The 18,961-nt window shown below is 39.9% G+C and overlaps 1 protein-coding gene across 11 annotated transcripts in view; it reads left to right on the top strand.

The window, feature by feature from the left end:
- The window catches only part of Elavl4 (ELAV like RNA binding protein 4), a 156,891-nt gene that overhangs the window by 78,437 nt on the left and 59,493 nt on the right, over positions 1 to 18,961 (top strand). The window lies entirely within an intron of this gene.

Genomic DNA, 18,961 nt, shown 5'->3' on the forward strand with positions numbered 1-18,961 from the left:
TACTATGGACAATGAAAAGGTTTTCCTCAGGGCAAATCCTTGCTTTGGTCTCTTCTTTCTGCACTTAGCTCCTTTCTGTGGTTGAATTCTCTTCCTAAACAAAATACTATTCCTCTATAAAAAGACATTCTGCTTCATTTAGCCTTTGGTTCTTTAATACCTTATTTTCATGAAAAACAAAAAAAGAAGAAGAAACAAATTACCTGTGAGTGACACAAGTAAGGAATGGCGGGCTGTCTTGATAGAGGTCATTGCACATGGACAGAACTACTTCAGTCCTGACAAATTTCTTCATCGGTTCCAGTGATCTGTGGCTACCACACACTTAATTTACATGCCCGGACATTTAATACGTATTTTTTTATTTTGGTGAGCTAGTCATCGATTGCTAGACATACGAGTATGTGCTGTCAAATGCTGCAATGCAGTATTTTTCCCAATGTCATTGGGAGTTTGGGGGTAAGAAGGGACATGAACACTCTCAAGCTTCTATCTTACTGTCTTGCAGTTGATGGGTGGTGGGCAGAATTAGTTGATTCCCCCATGGAAGGGAGCAATGTCAATCTTTCATTCCTGACTACCCATTCCTTCATGCATTTGATGGATATGGGGGGGGTGGTATCTGTATTTTCACGAATCCCTGCGTCTATCTTCGCTTTTCCTTATTTGGTGTTAACCAAATGTATACATGTATATGGACCTCTGAATGGAAGAAAACTGGAAAAAGGCTGCTTTTCTTAAGTACTTTATTTTCTTTATTGATTCTAAGAGTTCTCTTATTAGAAAAAATATAAATTTTCATATATTTATTCGAAAAGATGTTGAGGCTCTACAGACTTCCATTAGAAGCCAGACACTTTCTGTACCAACCACTTGAGGAGCTGTAAATGGGCAAATTCTGAACTATGTTTGTGAGCTAAAAAGTGCCCACTCGATAAAGGGATGGAGGGATAGAGCTTGAATTAAAATGGAGGCTTTTGTTCTTTGGGGACAGATTAATGTAATATTGCCACTGGTAATAGTAATAATAATAATAATGAGGAGAAGGTAAAATCTCCCTGTCGGCATCTTATGCTTTGGTGTTTTGTTTTTTTGTTTTTTTTTTTTTTTCAAGTTTTCTGAGTGTGCCATGTTTCAGGGTCACCCTTGGGTTTTAAAGCCTCAGTATTTTTTTACGGCTAAAGGATGTCTATAGATCAATGACTTCTACGGGTTAAAAGAGGTGGGGAGGGTGGCCTAAAGGCAAGTGGGTAGGTGGAGGTTTCACAGGCAGCGATTGTCTTAGTTTAGCTAGCTAGCAATGAAAAGGAAAAAAGACTCAAGGACAAGAATGAGAGGCAGGGAACATAGTTGGGTGGGGGGCATTGGACCATGACACACAGGACATCAACATGTGGATCTATAGCTTTCTACTGTAGACGATAATGAGTGATAAATATGAACTGTTAAATGCATGGTGTCCTGTGATTTCACAGAACCTTGACTTTGCAGGTTCATTACTTCCTTGTTTGCTTGTTCACACCTTTAATAATAGCCGGTTTATGGTGCTAGCTGGGGGTACAGAGATGAGCCATTTTGTTTCTTGTTTACCTCATTAAGAATTCAGGCAGCATGTCCACAATAGCTTTGGAGCATCAGTGTTAGGAACCAATCATTTTGGAAACAAAATTATTGCAAAAGGAAGAAAATAGGAAAGCAATCAGCCAGCTAGCTAGGTATGGACATCCACTTAGCTTGGTGGTAATATATATGTTGTTCATAAATTCATTAAAAAATAAACTACTTTTTTGGTGTTCTTATCAGACTAGTGTCTTGCTCTTTCACCCCTCTGAGTTCTCTTCTCCCCCTCCCCCAACCCCGAGATTCTCCCTCCATCATTTTTGCTTTGGACTAGTCTTACCGAGATCCTTTTAGCTAACATCTGAGATTCACACACACAAACACACACACACACATACACACACACACACCAGTAAAGATTGTCTCAAGACTCAAGAAATACTGAGATTGATCAAAGAATCTTCAAATATATTTCAGTTAAGAAATCTGTAAAAAAATATTGAAGAAATATTGTTAGTACATTGTGTTTACATCTTTGTTGTTGATGTTGTTGTTGTTAAAAGATACTTGTTCTTAACCCCAGAAGTAGTTAAATACAAAACTAACATATAGGATTTTGTTAGTGAAATTACATGGCTTAGGTATCTCCCGAAAATGACTTTTGGTGGATTCTTGGTTTGAAAAGTAACATTTATTGAGTTTAAATTTTCAACTATAAAAACAAAATAGACACTTGTTTTCTATAGAAAATATAATTACTTTTCAGGATAGAAGGAGGCAAAGAATGAATTCCAGCCTAGACGACAAATTCAGAAAACATCTTGGAGGTCTCCTCTGCCTGCACTCTGGGGACATGGGATCCTATCTTGCTTCTGTGCTTCTATGAATCCTCTTTCTTTGTTCCCCCTCTTGTAACAAGCAGCCCTTGAATTTGCTTTGCCATCAGGATACAGCAGAGCTTATGGCCATTCCTTGTTCCATGAAGATGTGTTTGTTGAGAACTGCTTATGTGCATTCTTTGGAATTCAAGGTTGTCACTTCTTTCAACTTTTTTCAATGATCAAAAAACACAATTAGAGGCCGTTTCTATGACTAGGGATAAAATTGAGGTGAGAGGTTTTAAGGTGACTATCACCCAATGTCACTATGTCAAAGTGTGAGCAGAATTTCATTGAAACCTTCAGGTTGAACATCAGTGGTTTTCCCTTTGTACCAGTCTCTAAATGACTCCAAAAGACAGAAATTAAAGATCTTCTAGACATTTTTGTCTGTAAGGTTCCAGGTATCCAGCTGTTCACCCTCAGGAAGAAGCAGTTTGTACAGTTAGAAGAAAATTATCTTTCAGCAAGATACCTATGAAACTTACCTGGAACCTGTTAATTTTACAGAAATATGAATACTTTTCTTCTAACAGAAATTCATTTTTAATTCTTTTTTGAGACAAGTCCTCAGTGTGTGCTGTCCAAGCTGGTCTTAAAATACTGGACTCAAGTGATCTTCCCAGCCACCTCAGTCTTAATAGTATCTGAAACTACAGTTGTATGTCACTACACCTGGCACAAATGTCTCTTTTATACCTTTGCTCTGTGTCTGTACCTGGGAATACCATGACCTTCCTGGTATACTTTTGCACAAACCATAAACTTTGCTAATGGAATAGAAGGCTTAGTGTTATCTTTTAACACATATCTAGATAGTTTGGACTATCTATCTCTGTCTATCTATCTACCCATCTCTGTGTGTCTCTCTGTCTCTAACCCTCAGTGTGTGTGTGTGTGTGTGTGTGTGTGTGTGTGTGTGTGTGTGTGTGTAGTAAAAATGGCTGTGACCTCTACTATGCCATGGTATATGCCAATAATGACTTATCAAGTAGTCTGTGTTTCCCTATCCTATGAACTGAAACTCTTTAAAAGTTTTGCTTTTGTATTTGTATATGAAAAACAAGAAATGAGTTGAGCTAGTTAGTTACTTAGTTACTTAGTTAGTTAGAATGTCCCCCTTTGAATAAGCCACAGTAGTAAATACAGGTCTAATGATAAACTTAGGTTCTAAGGGTTGTTTAAAAGTGGAAAGCCTGACATCTTTGCTAGTGAAACTTGCATTAGGAAACTGCTCACTTAAAGTGGAATAAACTGACTACATTCCTGCAAATTTGTGATTCGGACCAGATTTGACTCATGCTCTCTTATGTTCCTTTTTGCAACGTAGCAAACCACACATCTAAAATTTGGATGTCGTACATGTCTTAAACATTAATTATCTCTGTTGATGTACTGGGTACAGACAGTGCAATTCCCCCAAGTCCAGACTCTTACCGAACACCAGAACAAAAGTGATACTTATGAATAATATTGGGAGAGTTGTCCTCATAGTAACTGTTCCCCAAAGGAAGCTTTACATAAATGTACATTTATTATTCAGGATATTAAAAGGCAATCCTTAGCTTTTACTTTTTAATTTGGACTAAAATATGTAAATTGTTTTTATTTTGGAGTTGCTCTGTTTTAGGTGGCTTTGGGGGAGGATAAGTTTCTAGCTTGATTATATTTTAATTGCCTCTATAATGGAAGAGGTTCCACTCTTGAAATCAACCTGGTTATTGTGATTAGGACCCAGAGGGCCAGTGTGCAGTTGAAGCTAAAAACATATATATTGGCCTGTCCCCATATAGGAAAATTAGTTTCATTCCTACAGATTCCACAATAAGCATGCCTATGCTGGTAAAGCTAGCTCAGGGGTTGTGGAACCCTTCGTGCCTCTGAATGAGGAGAATCTTTGCCTGTACTGGCAAACCTCTAGAAATACTGTTCACTCATTCACTCATTCACTCATTGTTTCTTCCTTCCTTCTTTTCATAACTTCTTATTGACCTCCTCCTTTTACGTGTGTGTGTGTGTGTGTGTGTGTGTGTGTGTGTGTGTGTGTGTGTGGTCGCGCGCGCGCGCGCATGTTTGTCGGGCACATATGTGTTCACATGTGTATGGAGGCTAGAAATTGATATCAGGAATCTTCCATGATCAATTTCCACTATATACTTATTAAGGTAGATCTCTTGTTGAACTTGGAGCTTGCCAATTTTGGCTAGTTTAGCTAGCTCGTTTGACCTAGGAAAACTTTCTGCCTCTGCCTCTGCCTCTGCCTCTGCCTCTGCCTCTGCCTCTGCCTCTGCCTCTGCCTCTGCCTCTGCCTCTGCCTCTGCCTCTGCCTCTGCCTCTGCCTCTGCCTCTGCCTCTGCCTCTGCCTCTGCCTCTGCCTCTGCCTCTGCCTCTGCCTCTGCCTCTGCCTCTGCCTCTGCCTCTGCCTCTGCCTCTGCCTCTGCCTCTGCCTCTGCCTCTGCCTCTGCCTCTGCCTCTGCCTCTGCCTCTGCCTCTGCCTCTGCCTCTGCCTCTGCCTCTGCCTCTGCCTCTGCCTCTGCCTCTGCCTCTGCCTCTGCCTCTGCCTCTGCCTCTGCCTCTGCCTCTGCCTCTGCCTCTGCCTCTGCCTCTGCCTCTGCCTCTGCCTCTGCCTCTGCCTCTGCCTCTGCCTCTGCCTCTGCCTCTGCCTCTGCCTCTGCCTCTGCCTCTGCCTCTGCCTCTGCCTCTGCCTCTGCCTCTGCCTCTGCCTCTGCCTCTGCCTCTGCCTCTGCCTCTGCCTCTGCCTCTGCCTCTGCCTCTGCCTCTGCCTCTGCCTCTGCCTCTGCCTCTGCCTCTGCCTCTGCCTCTGCCTCTGCCTCTGCCTCTGCCTCTGCCTCTGCCTCTGCCTCTGCCTCTGCCTCTGCCTCTGCCTCTGCCTCTGCCTCTGCCTCTGCCTCTGCCTCTGCCTCTGCCTCTGCCTGCTAGAATTACAGATAGTTGCCATCCCTGCCTGGCTTTTTAAATGAGTTCTTGTGATCCATCTCTGGTCCTCATGCTTGATTCCCAAGTGCTTTATCCACAAACCTGTCACCTGAGTCATTGTGTTATTTACTAAGAAGCTGAAAATACAAAAGTTTTCAAGGAGCTAAAATGATGGCTCAGTGTTAAGAACACCTGCCGCTCTTGTAGAGACCGAGTTTCAGGTCCCAGCAACCATATAGCCATTCTAACTCCAGTTCCAGAGAATCCCACTCTCCTAGCCTCTGAGGGCACTGTGCATCCATGATGTATAGACATACATGTGAGCAAAATACCATACACGTAAAAATAAATAAAACTTTTTATAAAAAAAAGTTTTTCAGAGTCAGGTATATATGGATTAGAGTCCTGACTTTTCCAACTTGGTGGTCGTGGAAAAGATATTTCAACTTTCTTAGTTTAACTTTCTCATCTTTAAAATGGAACGATAATACCTGATTCACAGAGCTTCTGTTAGGATCAAATAATTAAGAGTATCGGAAAGAACTTTCCATATATGGGACCTGAACAGTGAAGGTGCCTAAACAATGTGTTTCCTTTATTTTGTCAGGTCTCTGTCTCATGGCAAAAGCCCTCCTCCAGGAAACAGAGGTCCATCAGCCCAGTGTCCTGGGAAACCACATCCCCTGACACCCTCCCAGCCAGCATCTCCTCACAGTGCTCAAGGGAGTTGACATGTGACAGGTTTCTCATACAGACAGACCCTCAATCTTTCCATAGAATTGTGTGGCTCTACTATGTTTTCTGTGTCCTCCCAATTTTGAAGGACACATCCTTTGGAATTAGAATTAACTTGGGGATTTAGTCATCAAAGAGAGAGAGAGAGAGAGAGAGAGAGAGAGAGAGAGAGAGAGAGGATTTTCTGAGGATGTAATTAATTTAAACTGGTGCTGAACTGTTTTTAAATTCATGAAAGAGCCTGTTAGAATCATTAGGAGACAACTAAAAAGAAAATAAAAATGAGTTCACTTCTGTCCAGAAACAAACGTTCCTTTGGAGCTTTTTTTTTTTTTTTTTTTTTTTTCTGTCTCCATCTCTGCCTTTTTTCATCTACCTTGTGTTCTCACACATTTTAAAATTCTGTTTCTCAAAGGAGAAGCTGGAGCAAAAAGAGTTAATGTGATTTTTCTAACTTTCTGTTCAATTTTTCTCCTCTGTTTAGTGAGGAGAAGGATGGATGGCCATGTTAACACAAACAGCTCTAGAAGTGATCTGATTGACTGAAGAGGTGTGTGAGCTGTGAGAGTAATACTGGCCCTCTAGTTATTACCCTCCTATTTGAAGAGAGAGAAAGAGACAGACAGACAGACAGACAGAGACAGAGAAGCACTGTGTGAAGGGAACAATCACAAAAGCCTTGACATGGCAGTCATTGATGACATATCCTAAGAGTAGTAAGTAATGGTAGTTGTTGGGCCAAATCTCACATTTGTACCTTTATCCCATGGCTCTGAGAAGATGACTAAATTGAAACAATAAATAAATCCACACGTTGTCCTAAGCCAGTGCCCCCTTGCCTTTGCCAGTGAGGATGAAAGAAAAATACAAGAAGTTGCTGAATTAGTTTAAGAGTTAAACTAAAAGCACAATCCTTGAAACCTTGTTTTAATGTCACAAATTTTTAATTCCACTTCAGGATGGAAAGGAGTAGGTTTTCAATTTAATCTTTAAAACAAGGCGAGGGCTTATAAATCAATCTGACCCTGTCCCCAGTCTTCTAAGCTCTGTGCTTTCCTTTTTAAAGAGCTGTGATTCTCTGAAAGACAGTAAAGTGTTTCTCTTTACTAATGAATCCATTTCAAGTCCTTACCAAGAATTTCCTATGAGTTTGGCAGGTATGAGTTGCAGGATATTTGATCACACTGTGAATCCAGAGATTGTGTTGTTTAATGGAAAAAACCTGTTTCTAGTTGGGGTGTGGCTCAGCCTTAGCACACACTGTTAATTGCTCTGACTGAAATACAGACACACGCTTAGTGCACACCTTAAATCCAAAACAATAGAGGTAAAGTAAGTTTGTAGAAGGAAGCTCTAGTATTTGAAAGTAATGTCTAATTGAGTGGCAGACAAAGTAACAGATCAGAAACTTTTGACAGAGTAGGATATGCCCAAGTCTCATGAGAAGAGAGAGAAAAGGGAAACTACTTCAAGGACAGTGTAAAGAGAGGGGGAGAGAAGGAACAGTTTTACGAGGAGAGTTTTACAGAGACAGAACACAGGTGAACACAGATTGAGCCAGAAAATGAGAAGGAGCCAGGAGACTAGAACAGATTACTAGAGTTAGTTTGAGGCCAAGCAGAGCAATTCAGGAGAGGCCTTGAGAAAGAAAGAAGCCATATTGAATCAGTCAGCTTGGAGAAGAGTTTGAGACAGAACAGCTGAGTTAATCAGCCAGCTAAGTCTCAGAAAGAACTAGAAAGTGTGAGCTTATTCAGCAGTAAGTGTCAGAGGCTAAAAACATTCTAGACTTAGATAAGATTATACAGAGACTAGACGCTTCCAGGGCTAGGCCTAGGCTAGCAGATGGAGGAGAAGGCTCAGAGACAACAATTACATTAGAAGAATAAGAGTTACATTTACAGGTGTGCATTTATATGCTTGTGTGGTGCACGCAGGCACTCTCAGCAAATTTGGGAAATTTTACAGTGTGGTTCTCTGGGCATAAATACAGCTTTAAAAAGTGGAGGCTGTGTCTGTAATTCAGTGATCGATACCTTGCCTGTGTGAAGCCCTGTATTCAAACTCCAGCCTTCAGAGTGTGGGGAGCTTGATTTTAGAAAAAGGTGATAAAGAAGACATTTCTCTGGGATTTAAAAAAAAATGTCACCTATTAATGAAGGACAGAAAGATAAGGTTGGATTGATAACTTGAGTAAGTAAACGGTAAGGTAGGGAGTAGGAGGAGAGTTGTAGGTCTGTGCTGGATACGTATTTGTGATACTTAAAAAATGAAACTTCATCAATGTATATAAGAAATTAATTCTTGGATTTTATTTTATTTTATTTCTGGTTTACAACTTTCTACAAGAAGAAAAATGAGCTCAAAATTGCAATTATAGAGACTTGTTTTGTCTGGTTTGTTTGTTTGTTTGTGGGTTTTGGTTTTGTTTTATTTTGTTTTGCAACAGAGTAGGGTTTCTCTATATAGCTCAGGCTGACCCCAAGCTCATAATCCCCCTGCCTTAGGCTCCCCCAAAGCTGGGATTATTCTGCAAAAAGAACTTTTATACAGTTCTCCTCTTAATGAATTTTGGAGAGGCAGGTTTTAAATTGGTTTAATCTTGGTGCTTTCCCAGCTAGTGAGTTGTACCAGCGTTCCATGGACTGAGAAGCAACTTGCATTCTAGAACTTCAGCTTCTTCCTGTTCAGTTCTGTTTAAAACACACTTGTGCCCATGGAGACCATCACTCACATTCACTCGACGATATACCATTTTTGCCCTATGCTGTCAATTTGGTCTCTTTAAATGTAATTAAGGCAGATAATGTTAGCCCCCTTTTATAAAAAAAAAACAAAAAAAACAAAAAAAACAAAAACAAAAACAAAAAAAAAAAAAAACAAAGCTTAGACACTGCCTAAGTTTATAAAGTCAGCAATATTAGAAGTCATCACTCCTAAGTGTCTGGGAACATGTTTGCCTTCCCCCAAAATTACATTTATTGGGGGAAACCAAGGTAATTCCGTTTCTAGACTGAAATTTTAATTGTATAGTAAGCAAGCAAATATTGCGTATCTACTACATGTAAAACCATGTTGTAGATGCTGCTTAGAATGTTTCATTACCCAATATACCCCTAATACAGTGAGTAAATGGTGTCAGGCTGGGTGTAGACCATATCTAGACAGAGAAGCTAGGATGCACACAAGAAAGAAACATCAGTTCTTGTTGAAGAAAGGAGACAAGGCTTCATGGACTAAATTCCAGAAAACCCCCATAGATAGACAAATCAGAAGAGAGATTCCTTTTGAACAGAATAGTATGTATAAACACACCAAGACAAGTACTTACACAACTTGCTTAAGTAAGAATACTTGAGTGCATGCAACAAAAGACGTGAAAAGATAAAGCTTTAGAGGTAGAAGCTACCAGCTAAGAAGATTTGAGTGTTGTGATGTAGTTTTAACACTGAATTGGTAGCTTAGGTTAGAATCTGTTATTTCCTGGTCATTTTTGCAAGACCAAGATGTCTTTAGCTAACATATTTCAGAAGTCACACTCTCTAGAGATGCTTTCTGGCCCTGTAACCTAAAACCTGTAAACCAAGTCAACAAGAATAAGAATATTAAATTTATTTTATGATGTAAAGAAATAGGCCACTAAAGGAATGTATGCTACTCTTTGCATCAAGATGTAATGGTTATTTTGTGAGATAGACAGAGAGGAGATGGCAGCGGGTAGGAAGCAAACTTATGCCATACTACATTAAAAAAAAAAAGTAGCCACTTAAATAAACTCTTTTAAGTTGTGTAGCATGTTATCTCTCTGAGTTAGGTCTCTCTTGGTTATCTTTTCAGCTTGGAGACAAAAGATCATGCCAAATGCTCTCTTATTTCAATGTCTGGTATGTAGTAGGTTCTTGATAAGTGTTTATATAGAGTTTATTTAAGTTATCATAATGTAATTTTGCTGTATTTTTTCCATAAAGAATCTAACTATAATTAGAAGACGTGAGAGTCTTGAATCTGTTTAAACTTACAGGAGTCTGTTAGCCTAAATCACCGAACTTTTCTGAGTTTCAATTTCTTAGTATATAAAATAGAATCAATTCAACTTTATCTCTTAATGATAAAATCCATTAAGGTGTCATTTTTTTTTTTACAATGTATAGACAGAAAACCAGTATTGATAAACCAGTAAGCTATTGTTTGATTCCATGAAAATATATTGAAATGCCTACTGTGCGTGAACAGTTACAAAGATAGCTAGCTCAGTTTGTCTCTCCTCTTGAAGATTTATTAGCTGCCATTGGGCTTCTGATTTAATCATAACAGGAGATAGGACAGCCATAGAGTGTCTTATACCATGTGCTCTATTTTGAAAGTACTGAGAGCAAAGTACCTGATAGTAGACATTCAAAAAGATTTATTGGATTACATTGTAGCTGGGTTAATTCTGGCCTAGGAATTGGGAAGAGAATGTTAGAGAACCTTTAAGTCATAGTATCACTAAAGATTTTGTGACGGTGCCTCACTGTGTAGATGTCCGTACCTGCAATGTGCCCATAGTCAGTTAGTCCTGAAGCCAGCATTTTGGAACGCCTAAAACTGACAGTAGAAAATTCTCAATCTGAGTTTGAGAACTCAGATTGTAAGCTTTGAATTCTATCCAACCAGAAAGGATGTTTTCCTCATAGTGTGAAAATAAAAAGCCTTTGGTGGTAGCATTTAGAAAACAAGTCAGGGGTTTTCTTAGAATTTAAAATAATAATAGTAATAATCATGGCTATGTTGCTAGCTTTACTGTGTCACTCACTAGCCTTATTTCCACAAGTCATATTATTCCCCAAGCCTCAGTTTACATATTTGCAAATTGAGTTATATGTCTCAGGCTGTGGAGGTTAAATAAATCCATTTGATAAATACTTATGGATACTTATTTGGTGATCTCAGAAGAACTAGTAGTAAAGGTACATAGTCTTCTGCCTGCAGGGAGTTGTGTGTCTCTTATGGCACTAAAAGGTAGGATTCAGACTGAAAGGATGCAGCACCCTGTGATTTTCCTTGGAGTGTGTGTATTACCTTCATGAACGTGCTTCAGTTGCATTTCTGGCTTATCGAGGCAGCAGTGTTGCAATACCCATCTTTTTTGTCCTCTTTGCCTTCAGGTCTTAGCCTTGTCTATGGCACATTGCTCTTTATACCATAGTTACTGGATAAATCCAGCCCAATTCAGCAAATATTTACCAAGTTGTTCGGGTATTGTGCTAGAGAAGGGAAAGTAACATTTGCTGAGGAGAATTTACTTAAAAATGGCTTTGGAGCACAAAAGGGGAGCAGCATCGTGGGGTAGTGATATGCTGGTGCTGAAAATGCCTCTGATCTATTCAGGACAAAAATAGAACACCGAAGAGGATTCGGCTGTGAGCCTGAAACAAACAAACACACACACAAAAATAAATGAATTCTTTTTCTGAGTGTGCTTTCTTTATACATCGTGGAGAAACCATTTCTTTACTATAAGCACACAGTTGGGATGGTCTTTGAAATAGTTACTTCATGTTTTGTGGCTCGGACATAAGCCCTTCTGACTTCTCAAGGCCCAAGAGGCTCTCTGTGGCCTGGCAGTGAGCACCTGCTCAGTTTCCCATCATGCATCTCTTTTTGCCTCCTGCTTCTACTCCACTGTGAAAGTGCACCCTGCTGTTCCATAGCTATGCAGATGGATCTTGAGATCCAGCATCCTTCTACTCTCTCACGTTGTTTTGCAAGGTTTCCATCTTTCTTGATAAGGCTTCCATCACCCACTTTGCATAGGAGCTGCCTCTGCAAGTGCCATCGATGACCTTCCATCCTTGTTCTTCTGAACCACGTAGTCAGTTATTGAGTTGCCTATTTGGACTCAAAGCTCTTCATCTTGAAGTTTGGTTGTGATGCTGCTATTGCTCACCAACCGCACTTCTGTAACTTTTGAGAGTGCCTAATTATGTGAACCTTTTCCTGATCACCGTGACTCACCTATAATTCTTCTTTCCACTAGACTACTTCAAGTCACTTGTCCTCTGCACCACACAGCTAACAGTGATAAATCACAGTAATGGCGGCCTTTTGTAGTGTGTAGACCAGGATTTGAAAAAAAAAAAAATTTTTTTTTAGATTATTGCATCTAATCTCATAACAAGTCTCAGAATTGGTTATTTTTCACACTTTAGAAGAAAGAGCACCATGTATAAGGTCACAGGCTAGGACATGTCAGACTTAGAATGAAAAGCCTCAGCTGAGTCTGTTTAATTCCAAAACCCATGTGCTCTTTCCCATTTTGTATTACTCATCCTTTCAAAGGTAAGAAGTAATATATACAGGAATTTATCCTAGTGGTTATTAATAGGGACTTTTGATCTAGAATGCATGAGTTCAAACCCTTACTTTGTCACTTGCAGCCTTAAACAAACTACTTCCATAGCCGTGACTGGGTCATTTATCTGTAAACTATACTTGTTACGATTTGTTGTGCCATAATTATGCCAATCTGTGCCAGTGAGGTACAAGATAAAAAAGTGTATAAAAGCAAAAAGGAAAAGGGGGTATGGGATAGGGGTTTTCTGGGGGGGGAGGGGGGTTGGGGGGATGGGAGAAGGGGATAGCATCTGAAATGTAAATAAAATATCCAATTAAAAAAAAAGATTTGTTGTGCCAATGTGTGTTGATAACTTGAAAGAGTGCTTGGCATACAAAGGTAATGGACATCTCATGATTATTATCATATAGGTTAATTTGTAATCCGTTCTTTGAATATTTGCATAGCGCCTGCTATATACCAGATACTAGTTTTGGTGCTAGAAGCAACAGCAGTGACTAAGACAAGTCTCTGTCCTTATGGAGCTTTTGTTTTATATGGAAAGGCAAACACAGAGTAAGAAAATAGGTCTATATTAGTACCTGTTATTATATATCATGTGATAAAAATATAAAACATATTTCACAATGAAATGTCATTTTTATAATAGGAAATAATGGCATGCAGAGTATGTTGTGGCTACCATACTTCAGTGAGGCTGCTGTAGTTCAGCCAGTGTCACGATCCTACCTGGTAAGCTAAAGTCAGCAATGCCTGTTCTGAAAGACAGAGCTTCATACGTCCAGTTTCTGGTTGGGGTGGGGGCCAGCTGTATTAGGGGCAAGGTGCCATCTCTAGACTATAAAAGGAAAGTAAACAACTAGGTTAAGGTGTCTGGGTCTCAGGGAAACATGACACAGAGAACTCATAAGTAGGCCAACTCATAAATATTCCCAGCCAATTGGGAATAGGCTCCTTTTATTGTCCTTTATTTAGCAGTGGAATGGGATATATGACCCCAGGATGTCACAGGGTTTTATCTATTCATCCAGCTAAGGACAGCCTCAACCAGGTTATCTTGTCAAGGAAGCCTATGATATCTCCACATGGTTCCTGTAATAGGCTGAGAGTGTGGCATTGAGTCATTGCTATAGGAGCAGCCACTGAGGAAAAGTGTCCCCTTTGGAGTCCTACAAATAAGGCTCTTATTCCTTACCCACCCACCTGAAATATTGTACTGTGCTCTTGTCAAAGTCACTAACTTGTCTGAGCCTTGATTTCCTTATGTCTATAAAATGAGACATAATACACCAGAGGTTCATTTAGATGACTACTGACTAATTAAATTAGCATTTGTATAAACCCTGATTCAGAGTCTGGTGTGCAGGAAGCAGTTAATAAAGGAGGATTTTCAAAACTAGTGCAGTCTCCCCTGGGTGTGCACTTTAGGTATTGGTCATTTACTTCTGGACTCACAGGGAGAGATTTAAACTGAAAAATGAGAGCTACATCTCAGCCCACAGCTTCCAAAGAACAGGGTAGATAATCTCAAAACCAAGGCTATATCATCTCAGAAAGGATTGTGGATGCCAAAAGAAAATGAGATTGGATTTGCTTCAAATCAGCATGGTAGAGACTGAACCCACCAATCTCTACTACAAAGCTGTGTTGTCTCCATCTTCTTGGCGGTCACAAGCCCTTAGCAGCCTGTGTGAAGGCTGTGTGAAGAAAAGTATATGATAGAAGGGCTTTGGACTGTGAAATATTGTAAGCATTTGGAGTTCAGTTCTTACAGTAAATTAAGTACTTCCTTTTGAATGGGAGGAGTCTAGGGAGAAGGGACGGTTTTATTTTTATAGGTCAAAAGTACTCATGGAGAGCTCCTTATTACTAGAATTATAGATAAATCTATTTGACGTTCCAGTGTGAACAAATAGAGAACTTTCATTTTAAAATATAGACATAAGCCTTGCTGACTTTTAAATCACCTTGCTGTGGTGTACACTATTCCATAAAATTGCATTAAGTTTCTTGAGAGGGAGGAAGGTACGGATTATTCTCATCCCACAGCCCTGTCATTCTCATTTAGCAATACGTAGACCTAAAACTACTTTATCAGAAAAAAAGCTCTCGGGCTGGAGAGATGGCTCAGCCATTAAAGGCTAGGCTCACAAGCAAAAATATCAGAAAAAAAGCTCTCTATCAAACAAAACTAAGAAAAGAATAATTGCCTGAGCGTTGACCAGCAGACGTTTCATGCAGAACCCTAGATGAAGTCCTAAATATTCTCTACCTATTGTGGCTACTGCCATATTAGTATCGTGATTCTCCTGGAATTTATTTTACCTTGTTGGCTACTGGCTCACATTTATTTTGATCTTAATACCTGTGTTCATCTAAAATAAACAGAGCAGGAAGAATTGAGAAAAAATACTTTAAAATATAGAACCACATCTTCGGCATGCCAGGAGGCTGGTATTGGGAGGAAGGGAAGGCTTCCTCCTTGGACCTACGGAGTGGTGGCCACCAGGACTTCAGAGAAGCCAGGAGGTAACTGAGGCTGTGTGGGTCAGAGCGGGATCCAGGGAGTTCTAGGAAATGACAAAGTCAGGTAAAGCTGAGATTGGGATTCTGGTGGCACTTGTCTAGAGGCACGGAAGGAACATACTGCAGATAAAAGTGACTCTTGCTTCGTGGCATTTTGAAACTCTGTTTGCAGACTTTTCTATTAACCTCTAGACTGAACTCTAGGGGGCAGCCAGGGATCAAATGGTGTGGAGCTTAGTTATCCAACAATAATAATTCACTTCATCTCTGCCATATTCACATGAACTATTATCTTATTAATATGTCCCTTATTGCACTTGAGATAACTGCAGTGGAATGGTTAATTGGCTTGTCCAAGCACATAGAGCAGACAAGAATTTGAACCTGAGTAGTCCAACTCCAATTTTCATGTTAACTATTGGGCTCTAGAATAAATAATTCGTAAATATACGGATGGGTTTTAACTGAAAAGATGTAAAATGATTGTACAAGCATGTATTTTTATTCATTTACTTAAAAGAAATAATAACATCCAGGCATGCTCAGATTTAATGGCTGTCAGTAAAACGGTAAGAGCTCTCACTGGCTTTTTCTTTGACTTGCATGACTTGTAGGAACTCACAAAGCAGGTATGTTGAAACATGACTGCAAGACCAGCCTTTTGGGAGACTAAAGCAGGGGGATGAAGAGTTCCAAGACAACCTAGGATTTCAATACCATGATGAAAAACAGCAAAAACAATACCTCTTATGAGTGGAAATGTTTCATGGGCTCTTAACTTCCAGAAGGTACTAAAGGAATTTGGCAGCCAAATTCCAACCAATAATAAAAATGAATTCCCTAAATGGTGAGTTTGGGACTGAGACGGAGGAGACCAAAGGTAGAAGGAATGCAGGGATGAGTTCAGTGCCCCAACCCAGAAAGTGAAAGGCCCACAGACTTACAATGCAGTCTTTTGGATTCATTTGAAAGCAGTTACTCAGTACAACAATGGCAAAGGCCGGTATATTTTAAAGGATGAAGTGCTCCTCTCTTCAAATTGATCCTAAAGAGAACAGATAAGAGGGAGGTTTACAGCAGAGCAAAGTGGTGGAGAAGAGCAAGGAGAGCAGCTTTGGCTATGGGAAGCAGATGAGGAACCAACAAGTCATTCATGTATCCACAGATGCCACCAACACAGCCTAGAATCTACACTGGATCTTCACTAGTCTCTGGGGTTGCAAATAAGTCGATGGCACAATCACCATCAAAGAGCTTACAGTCCAGCTGTAAAGGAAGGCAGGAATGTGGTAAATATCCAGAACAGAGTGTGTATAAGGGATGAAGGTTTGAACTGTGAAGAGAGCACGGGGGATGGTGTGTCAAGCACAGTAGCAGGGAGGCTAGATCTTCTCAGGCCAAGACTGATGCTTAAACAGCGCAGCGCTGAGCAAACTGTGCCTGTTTCTCATAGCCAGCTACCAGAGTGCAGAAGGCTATCACCTGGAATGTGCTTTCCAAGGTGTATGGGACATGTAGTGGATAAAGAAGGAAGATGGAGTCAGTGATAGGACATCCGACCCCAGCTCTGCACCATCTGAGCACGGTAAAGTAGCTTTGCTTTCTACTTGCCCTCGGTAAGGCTGGCTGCACCCAGCTCTAAAGATGGGCACGGCAGATTCAATGGATTAATGTGCCTGAGTGTAATTTGATGAATTATTTTCTAAGTGGGAGTTCTATGGGGGTCAAACCCATTTCTTCCGGCGGGGGGCGGGAACTAGCACTTGCAATGCTCTCTACTCTCCCCACCATACTTTTCTGGCTGCACCCTGGAAGATCCGCTTTCCAAGGGCTGTCGGTGTGACTGCTCCCTCGGGGTTCAAAAGCAGTGCGCGTGGAGGACAGGACACCCGCTTATCCACCCTGTGCAGAAACTGCAGAGACCTTTGATTTTCAATGTGCAGAGCACACTGTGGCAGTGTTCTGAAACTTCCCGTGAACGTCTGACCCTGTCCTTAGGAGAAACCGTAAACAATAATGACTGGGTTTATTTGTATTTAAAATACCCAAGTCTATTAACCATAGAGGCTTTTTTGAAAGGGAAAAAAAAAAAAAAAACAGAAATTAGGTTGATAAATATCAAAATGTACTTTCATTATTCATTCTATGGATTTCTCTTAACCTCCCACCTTTGCTGTGTATCTTCCTAACTAGCGTTATCATGAAGACTTAGTTAATGCTTGTAAAATGATATGAAGATGAAGGAAGTAGTTGCCAGCTTAGGTGATAGGCAGAGAGGTCTAAAACCCTCTTTTCTGATTCAGATGCTGAATACCACAGCCAAATGATACCATCGTTCAGGTTAGTGCCCTTCATCACCTGCAGCATGTTCTGTGAACACTTTTAGTATGTCATGATTTGGACAAGGAATATAAATGAGTCTTGAGGGCTTGCTGTGTGCCAAGCTCTGGATCAGGTGCCTTCAAGTTGTTATTTTTAATTTTTGAGGGGCCCATAGATTTGTTTGCATCTTTCAGATGAGTACATTTAAATTATACTTCGGAGAGTCTTAAGGTCAAGGCCAGCTCTGGTTTTCAAACCCAGGTCAAATCAACTCCAACTCCTGCATTTTTTCCATTATACTGTGAATTACGATTCCTATCCTTCCTGTAGGATCTATTTATTTGGCAGTATTTCCCAACTAATAGGCTAGACAGCAGATAGACTGGCTAGATTGTCTTCATCGTATTAGAGTATTTGATTTGGTTTTTCTAACACTTAGGAACTTTCCTTAGAGGTATAAGAAAAGAGGCAGAATTTTTCAGAAGTGGGTTCTAGTTGAAGTGACACTGAACACTGCAGTGAACTGTGATGTCAGTGGACATTAACCAGAGTCTCATTTTTCCATCATGTGTAGTGCAACCACACTTCTAGATCTGTAAATGGGGAAAATGTCAATAGCCACTTTGCAACTTAGTGTGAGATTGGAATGAAGCCATGTGCATAAAGACATCGGTTACCAGTTCAGCACTTCTTAGGAATCCAGTGCTGCTATCATTGGAAGGGATCCATGGTAATCACTTGACTAAACGTTTTCCTGGGTGACTCAAAAGAACGTTTGAATCGGCATTACAACAAGATCTCTATCCATTAAGAGTCTTCTGTGTTCTGGGCAAGGACGTTTTCCATTACTGCATCTATAACTTTGTATACTAATTACTCATTCATGTATTTATTTACTTCCTTGCAAGCAGGAACTCTTTCTCTCCCCCTTCTTATTCCTGGCATTTGATAGACTTGTTTCTAGCCTATTGAAGGAACTTGTACATGTGACAGCAACTAGGTTGGCTTCTGTTCCTTGGACTGTTTTTCTTTGTTCTGTCTTTAAGAGCTAACTTCAGTTGTGGGGAAGGGATATTTAAACAGAGTGCATAATGCTAGCATTCAGTTGTGGCTTATAACTTGCTTTCGAATGTTCCTTTCAAACATAAAATTTGACAAGATTCCACATATTTTGTTAGCCGTTGCATTTTTGTTGTTGTTGTTGTTGTTTATTTGTTTTATTCTGAGATAAGAATGTGTTCAGAGTTGGAAGAGTTTATCAAGCAAATTTGCTTTGTGGCTGTAAGGTCAAAGGACAAGATACTATATTCAGAGAACTCTGTTCTTTTCGGTGCCTCATCTCACTCATAAGTATCATGACAACTGTTTTCTAGAGGCATAGTAAATCAGTCCTGAAAAGATCTTATGAATGATAATGCTTTGAGAATTTAATGTGTTTTAAAGGTCTTACTATTTATGAATTTTTAAAATTCTAATTAGTGCTGATTCAAAGCATATTTTGAAAACAGAAAGCAGTTTGTGAATAGAAAATATTAAGTTTATTCTCTATTATCTAAATTTCAGTTTTATGAGACATGAAATACATTGGAAGATATTTTAAAATAGAACAATTAGGCAAAGAGGATAAAAATTCCAAAGGTAAATTCTGAAGTAAGGTTCGTGATTT

Source organism: Arvicanthis niloticus, chromosome 5, assembly GCF_011762505.2.
Source record: "Arvicanthis niloticus isolate mArvNil1 chromosome 5, mArvNil1.pat.X, whole genome shotgun sequence".
NCBI lineage: Eukaryota > Metazoa > Chordata > Mammalia > Rodentia > Muridae > Arvicanthis > Arvicanthis niloticus.